Source organism: Aotus nancymaae, unplaced genomic scaffold, assembly GCF_030222135.1.
Source record: "Aotus nancymaae isolate 86718 unplaced genomic scaffold, 86718_ANA_hifiasm-v0.15.2.pri h1tg000020l, whole genome shotgun sequence".
NCBI lineage: Eukaryota > Metazoa > Chordata > Mammalia > Primates > Aotidae > Aotus > Aotus nancymaae.
This window is the reverse complement of record NW_026988432.1, coordinates 54,154,013-54,163,070: the sequence shown is the minus strand read 5'-3', so window position 1 is coordinate 54,163,070 and position 9,058 is coordinate 54,154,013. Positions and strand designations below refer to the sequence as shown.

At 38.5% G+C, this 9,058-nt stretch overlaps 1 non-coding gene across 1 annotated transcript; it reads left to right on the top strand.

Annotated features, from left to right (window-relative positions):
- The first annotated feature begins 8,645 nt into the window (after nucleotides 1-8,645).
- LOC135276102 (U6 spliceosomal RNA) lies at nucleotides 8,646-8,748 on the top strand. Its single transcript, XR_010343672.1, has one exon. It is a non-coding gene; the product is annotated as a U6 spliceosomal RNA (small nuclear RNA).
- Nucleotides 8,749-9,058: the final 310 nt, after the last annotated feature.

The window sequence follows — 9,058 nt, the reverse complement described above, 5'->3', positions numbered from 1 at the left end:
ACAATTTTTTTAAATCCTGACTGCAGTGTTTGGGCAAAATTTCATACAGAATGTGGATTTTAGCTGAACGTGTACTTACGGAAAGGACTTAGGTAGTGGGAGGAAAGGGACAAGGGAGACTAAGATGAGCCTAGACCTAGTGGGTGGAAAGCTCAAAGAGCTGGTTAGGGAAACAATGAGTCAGTGTGGCTTACTGAAGAATTAGTGTGATGAAATGGGAGAACTGCATTTAAAAAGTAGGTCTGTCTTATATATCACAGTGAATATTGGATAAATGTATTTGATTTCATCTTGAAGAGAATGGAAATCCATTTTTAAATTTAGATTGGCAATTGATACAAAAAAATGGCTGGGTGCACGGCTCATTCACACCTGTAATCCCAGCACTTTGGGAGACCAAGGGGTGGCATGTACTTGTGGTTCCAGCTACTCAAGAGGCTGAGATGGGAGGATCACTCGAGCCCAGGAGGCAGAGGGTGCAGTGAGCCATAATTGTGCCAGTGCATTCCAAGCTGGGCAGCAGAGCCAGACCCTGTCTCAAAAAACAAAAATAGAGAGAGAGAGAGACCCTGTCTCAAAAAACAAAAAAAGAGAGAGAGAGGAAGGAAGGAAGGAAGGAAAGGAGGGAGGGAGGGAGGGAGGGATACTGATCGGGAGGCTCATGTTGGATAATTTGAAAAGAACAGAAGCTAAAAGCAAAAAACTAGGTACATGTCCTAAGGTCTTTACTGGGTTAATAATAGGAGGAATTAAAAAGACAACAGGAGAACCTGCAGAGAAGGTCAGGGGTCATCTCACTGACCCTTTGGGATCAATCCCAAAGAAGATTGACTTTAGTAAATAAGGATACAGGTACTTCTCTTACCACATCAAAGAAATGATGCATTTGATATCAGGCTGAAAAGAGCAGAAGCAGTACAGAGAGCCTTTATCCTATGTTTAGATACTTTTTTCTCACTTTTTTTTTTCCTTGAAGAAAGCACTTTTGCATTTTGGGTGGTGTTTCTGCTTTTCAACATGTATGTGGGTAATTGTTGCAATTTTCACTTTGTCAATTACATTGGCCAAGAGATATTGTATTGCATTTCAACCTGATGCCTTCCACATTTGTATAGATCACAAACCCCATAGTTTAGGAATGAGCCAAAAACATGCCACATCTGCATGATGCTAAAGGTCATTCCCTTGAAATGCATCATACCAAATGGAATTCTATTTCTTGCCAAAATGTTGTGGGCGTCTGTCACAACATTTATCTTCCTTCCATCAACAGCAGCAGAAGCAACATCATAATATTTCATGTTCAACCTTGGATGACATCAGAAAGACTCCTCAGCTCTTTTCTATGGGTTTTCAGCATATGACCAGAACCTCAAGGCTTCTGTTCCCACATTCCCCATCTCCTCATCACCACAGATCAAGGTTCACTTTCTTCGTAAACTTTCCCTTTAACCCTACTCACTAACAAAATCACTGACTTAATTCTCACTACAACAAAATTATTTATTTACAAATGTCTATTTCTCTTGCATTGGTTGGCTTTCATCTTTTTCATTAGATTATGAACTACAAACTGTGAGTATTCCCAAAAATGTCTCAAACTAACAACCTAATACCATTCTTTCATGATACGTGATTCTATATTAATTTATCTTGTTCTTCATAAATTCATTTTCTTTCTCCCAAACCCACCCATGCATCATTTTCATGGGCTAATGTAATCAGAACCATTCCTGGCATTTAGGCTAGAGAACATCAACAATGAGGAGGAAAGCAAGTATCCTTTAAACATTTATCTTCTCCGTTGTTATGCTATAGTCCCCTGAAGCTGCCTGCAAAAGCCACAATATTCTTACTGCTGATGGTGTCACTCATGAAAATTCTAGTGTCTTTGCCAAGAAAACTTATTATAAGAAAGAAACGTATTTTCCCACTCCTCTGGTTTCTACAAGAAAGAATTTTCCCTTAAGCACTTCTGGCTTCTCAGCCTAACCTTTGCTTTTCACCACGAAAAGAGTGAATTACCTGATTTGATGAGTCTGGGAGAGGAACTGGACACCACACACCTCAGCATCTTCTCATCATCCTTTTCCTCTTGGGAGCCAGCCATCTGCAGGGTGAATGTGTTCCTCTGTGCTAGAAGTTTTCCAGGGCAGTCCCCACAGGAAACAGCCTGCAGAAGTGCAGCACTGCCTACTGCCAGGTGGGTCAGTCTCAGTCCAAGTATTTTGTATTGGTAAAGATACCCATTTTCACTGCACACCCAAGCTTCTAACAGCTGGCATCTTGGTTACCATCTGACCTATTGTCTGTCTTTTGTCATAAAATTACTCAGGAAAGGAGTGTGTTTACTGGGTTCTTCTCCAGCAGCAACAGTGCTACCAGATATTTGGCTGGCATTGGCAGGAGTTAGTAAGCTCCTAAGGCAACGCTGCTCTCTGAACGTGGGCAGGAGGGCATCCATGTCCTCCCTGAAAGCTGTGCTGCAGTTAATACTCACAGTGGTTACTGTGGCCCCTATACTCCATCTCTAATAAACCTCCAGGTTCTTCTCATTCTATTGCCCTGTGGCCTCAGGCCACAAACCAATCTCAAGGAACACATAGCATCTCACAGTAATCAAGCGACACTTTCCTTCATAGGGGTAGAGGCTTGTGTTGCTGTAGCCTCTTTGCTGTAGGTACAGTTGGCCCTGTTTCCCCAGGTTCCATATCTGCAGATCAAAAATATTTGGAAAAAATACAAATAGAAAAACAATCTATTATAACAACTATTTATATAGCATTTACATGGTGTTAGACATTATAAGTAATCTAAAGATGATTTAAAGTATGTGGGAAGGGTCAGGCATGGTGACTCATGACTGTAATCCCAACACTTCAGGAGGCTGGTGGGCAAATCACTTGAGACCAGGAGTTCAAGACCAGCCTGGCCATCATGGAGAAACCCCGTCTCTACTAAAAACACAAAAATTAGCTAGGCATGGTGGTGCATGCTTGTAGTCCCAGCTACTTGGGTAGATGAGGCACAAGAATCACTTGAGCAGAAGAGGCAGAGGTTGCAGTGAGCTGAGATTGTGCCACTGTGCTCCAGCCTAGGCAACACAGTGAGATTCTGTCTCAAAAAAAAAAGGGGGAGGTATATGGAAGGATGTGCGTAGGTTATATGTGAATACTATGCCATTTTATACAGCGGGCTTGAACATTCAGGGATTTTTGTATCCATGGGGGGCCTGGAACTAATCCTCCACGGATATCAAGGGATGACTGTAGTTTCCAGCAGGGAGATCATCACAATGGCATGTTTTCTTTATGTCTCAGAGGAAAGCGCCTTCTAATCTATGAGTATACACTCTGGAGCTGCTCTGGAAATTGACAATGTCTCTACCAATTTAGAAATCAGGAACCTAAAGTCCCTTTTCTAACACACTGGCCTAGGGTAAATCAACTGAGAGTGTGGTCAGAGTCTATCTTAACATGGAGCATTGCAGCCCCAGTGCCTCAATTCTGAGTGACCCAGAGAGCCCCAAGGACAAGTGGGAAAAGTAGACACAAGTGAAATATCCTTTAACGAGTTCTTTCCTCCCATCTCCCACCCTCACCCACCTTGTTTTCAAGCCCTTCTTTCTTCTATGCCTAGACCTGTCTAATGTATGTGAAAATAGAATCTCCCAACTTTTTCTCACTGAGACCAACTGAACTTATTATATAATTTCAGCTTTTGTTCCAAGAAAACCAAGATCAATCTAAAAAAGCAGTCATCTGAACTTGGCAGACATTGGTGTGGGAAAGTCTTTAAGCAAAAACAAATTTGTTGACGTACTGGGACAAGAAACTCAGAAAACAGATAAAATGTTCCATGAGCCAACTCTGTCCTCAGCTTCAGATTCACTCTTTTCTCAGCCAACAGTCCTTGTTCCACTCTATGGGAGACGCCAACTCATCAGTTTGTCATGATTAGGCCAGATGCCCTCACCAAAGGGCCCAAAGAGTGCCAAATGGTCATTCCTTGGACCTTTTGGTTAGGGAGACAATTCTAAGTTCAGAAACTCAGGCTGTAGGGCATGAAAAAAACAGCTGACCAACGAAGGAGTGAGGAAAGATATTAACAAAAACAGTTGCATTGAGATGGCTTTTGTGCTTCTAGTCTATGTCAATCAATTAATTTCCTCTCGTCATGCTTCCCTCCTCTTCAAGACTATATAGAGAGGGGTCCCTCTGTCTTTATTGCAGTTAGTGACAACATGACAAAACTTAGAGAATTCAGCTTCAAAATAAAAATACAAATAAATATTAGGGTTCCCCAAGGAGGGAAGTTGCTTTTCCTTTCCCAAGCAAGAAGTAGAGGAGACAAGGAGAAGGTGGTTCTGGGGAATATCAAAACAGCTTGCAGCTCCTTAGGCAAGAAGAAATACTGGTTAGGGACAGCCTCACATCAAGGAAAGAGATATTAAGAAGCTGGTCTTATAAAGGACCAAAGCAACTGGACAGAAAGTGAATCACTTTATATCCAGTGGAAAATACTGGAGGCTCATGGTGACCCAGGTGGACTGATTTATTATTCAAAAGGTAACAGCTTTCTAGGATTTGTGCCTGTGTCCACCTCTTCTTCCTCTGTGGTTTCTTGGTGAACAAGGGCTTTAAAATAGCATATGAAAGTCAGAAAAGAATATGCCAGAATGTCAAATAACTCCCAAGTACCATGCTGAACATTTTTGGTGTTCTGAGTTTTCTTGAGTTGTTTCTTTCAGAAGTTATAAGAGTGGAACAAATGGGCAGCCACTGAGAAGCTCAGCCTAGCTCACTGCCTTGCTCACTCACTACTTTCTGAGCAAGGCAATTCTCTTCCTTCTCAGAATCCCCTGCCTGATGAAAATCAATAATAAAAATGTATACCCAGTCTGGCGGCACCCTGTCCAAGCAGAAACTTTTATTTCCCAGGGGATCAAAGTATTTCCCAATCACCAATCCTCAAATCCACAATTCTGATCAGTATTTAGCCAATAGGCTAAATTTATCTTCTAAATATCAACATCTGTGTTCCAACCAAGAATGGATCCAATCAGCAGATAGAGGAATTAGAACATGCAAGTCAGTATCCTACCAATATAATCCAGGGCCATTATGTCAGTGCTGCTAAAAATGGTATTCGCTAATTAGGTGACCACCATTAATGCCAAGTCGTGATGCGAGGTCACTGACAGTGTTGTTGCCCTAATGACCCAAGCCACAGTCTGTGGCCATACCACCCTGAACAAGTCTGATCTCTAATGACCCATGCTGTTTCTCCAAACCTGAACTCAGAGATACTTCATTATATATTTATGCCCTATAAAATAGGCAGGACCCAGAGGGCTGATATTATTTTCTGATTCTCGGATAATAGTAATACCCTTTGTTTTTTGTGAGTAAACTAGTGACTCCAAAGAAAAACTCACCCACAATAATTAGTACCCCGAGATCTTTTCACCAAGTCCAGGACCCAATGGATCCATCCAGTGAAGTGTGCAGCCTAGAACTAGCGTTTTCCTTATAATGACATGGTCTAGCTCATTGACAATAACAAATTGCTAACTGTAAAATAATTTCTCTGGAATTTTATAGAATTCAAAGGAAATAACTGCATTCTTTCAGAAATTTACCACAACTGAAACAAGGCCAAGTTTATAAAAATTCCTCAGTTGCAATCTACTCCACAAAATCCCAATGCTGGAAAGAACCTTGAAGTCATCTAGTTCATACATACATAGAAAAGAAAAGATCAAAAGGACTTGAAATTTAAAAAAAAAAAAATAACACCCTGGATTCCAGTCCTATTTCAGTCCCTAATTCATTTGACCCAGAATGTATTACATCATCTCCCTCAAACTCAATGTCTTAATATGTATGATGATAGCTTTAAACCAGATTATGTCTAAAGTTCCATCCAGCTTGAACATCCATGATTCCATGAAATCAGACTACAGTTGGCCCTTGAACAGCATGGGTTTGAACTGTGTGCATCCACTTATAAGCAGATTTTTAAAAATAAATATACTGGAAAAATTGTTGGAGATTTGTGACAAGTTCAAAAAACTCACAGACAAAAAGCATAGCTTAGAAATATCAAAAAAATAAGAAAAAAGTATGCCACAAATGCACAAAATATATGTAGATACTAGTTTATTTTATCATGTACTACCATAAAATAATACAAATTTATTATAAAATGTTAAAACTTCCCAAAACTTAGGTACACAAACACTATACAAGGCACCATTTACATAAACAAACATGAATGGGTAGTATTAAATCATAACTGCATAAAACTAACCACACTGCATACTGTACTGCTGTAATCATTTCATAGCCACCTTCTGTTGCTGTTGCGATGAGCTCAAGTGTTGCAAGTATTCACTTAAAACCCTGTGTGACACTAATCATCTTTGCATAAGCAGTTCATCTCTCCAGTAAATTGCGTTACCACAGTAAAAAATGACCTCTCAAAGTTCTAGGTATCTTTCATTGTGTTTAGTGCAATATTGTAAACCTTGAATAACACCATGGGATCCATATGTAGTACCACTAGGGACGCTGGAAGTGCTCCCAAAAACAGAGAAAAGTCATAACATTACAAGAAAACATTGAACCGCTTGATGTATTACTGTAGCTTGAGGTCTGTCACTGCATTTGCCCACCACCTCAGACAATTCATCTTATAAACAGATGATGCAAACTTACAGCTGTGATAAATACAGTACAGTAGTGTAACTATTTTATCTTTCTTGTGATTTTCTTAATAACATTTTCTTTTCTGTAGCTTACTTTATTACTAGAATACAGGATATAATACCTATAAAAATATGTGTTAATGGACTTTATGTTATTGTCAAGGCTTCTGGTCAACAATAGGCTATCATGAGTTAATTTCTGAAGGAGTCAAAAGTTAAACAAGGATTGTCAACTGCATCGGGGGTCAGCACCAAACTCTTATTCTGTTCAGGGGTCAACTGTACTTTGAAAACTGAATAGGGAGAAAGACCCTACATTTTTCCTTAGAGAGAAATTCCAGGACTTTTGTAAGTCTCAAACTAGAGGAATGCTAACTGTCATAGCTGAGATCTGGGAAAATTTTAACGTATGCCAAAGTTAAGTTTCTACATAATTATTTTTAAAGTGAGGATAATTTTTCAATTTGGGACAACCTAGCACAGTGACAGAAGAAGAAGATAGAAAATGTGTCACTATTTGCTCTTGTTGAATGCAATCCATAACTTAACTGAAGAGGTGAGATGCATACCTTCCCAGGGAACAACTCAACTCTCTTTCCTGAGAATCATTCCCTTTCTGCAAGAATTCTAGGAAAGAACTATATACAACAGAATAAAAATTTATTATTCATACACTAAATCAAAGTTTTCTGGATCATGATTAGACATTTATCAGAAGAAAAGTCACAAATGTTATGCTTAGAGATTTAACACTTTATAATAGAATTGAAATACTCGGAATAAGTCTAAAAATGAATACAAGCAATGTAAAAGGAAAATAGTTAATGGATTTTAGTCAATAAAGGAGTATAAAAATATACAAACTACGGGGAAGTGCTGTGGTTTAAAATTAAGCATCTTGGTATTTGTTAATTGCGTCCTTGCAAAGCATCTTTTATATCAGTCTGAGTAAAATGATCACCCTTTGCTCTCTCTTTAAACAAATATAGTCAGTTTGCTTCCTCACACTTTGATATAAATTTCTCTATTCTGGTGAATATGGATGTCTATTTTTTTTCTTGGTAAGCAGAAAGAAGTCTGAATCACAATTCAAAATGCAATTTTAGTTTAAGTAAAAAATGGGGGACTACTAACTATATGGGCAATAGTATTATCATGCTCTAAGAATGCCACAAAACTTCTGTGTGTGTGTATATATTATATATGCATATATTTGTGCATCATTAATTATATAATAGAAATAACCTACACTGTGTGTTATCTATCATCTATTTTCTATCATATCCACTTTAACTTAGGATATAAGTACAGATTATTTAATAATCTTTAGCAAATTAATTAAAATGGGAATTCTTTTCAAGAAGTCACATATATCTAAAGTTGTAAGGACCAACATACATGTTGTTTTCAGTGTTAATCTTTTCCTTTAAAGATAAAGTACAATTACCATTTGGAAATTAATTTTTAGGCAGTAATTTGACTAATATTGTAGCTCACTTATCTAAAAGAAAAGAGCTAGAATTGAGAAGCCTCATCCAATATTGACTGCAAACTATGGCAATGCTAGAGTTCCTAAGAAAAATCATCTATGTAAAGTTTGGTTATACAAGTTAGTAATGCCTTGGGACAGCTTAAATGCACAGTATGTGTACAATAGTTTATCTGAACCTCAATTGAATAATGTATACTCTGTAACCCATCCCCCCCAAAATACTAGTATCTTAGCTTTGGGCTTTAACTATTTGGACTAGTAAGCTTTCTTTGTTTTTTTTTTTTAGTAGCTATTCCCAAAATGTAAATCAATTAGTCAGATAATATATGGCAAATATGTTTAATTTTTGATATATTCAACAAGAATGAAACTATTCATGGATATGAAAAAATGCCTCCCCTTTTTAAAAGGGTGACTTATGTCTTAAGAAAAAAATTTCAGTGCTGACTTCAGCAGTAAATATACTAAAATTGGATTGATACAGAGAAGATGAGCATGGTCTCTGCACAAGGATGACGTGCAAATTTGTGAAGCGTTCTATATATTTTTTATCTGTGCAGCAAACCACCATGGCACACGTTTACCTATGTAACAAATCTGCACATCCTGTACATGTACCCTGGAACTTGAAAGATGAAAAAAAAACCCTTCAGATAACAGATGGGCTTTAAGAGACAGAACGGAAATGTAGAGAACTTCCAGTTTGTTACGTAGCTAGCAGCACCTAATAAGTGTCTCCCAGTTTCTTATAAAAATAACTTTGAGGCCAGGCGTGGTGGTTCATGCCTGTAATCCCAGCACTTTGAGAGGCCGAGGCGGGTGGATCACGAGGTCAGGAGACCAAGATCATCGTGGCC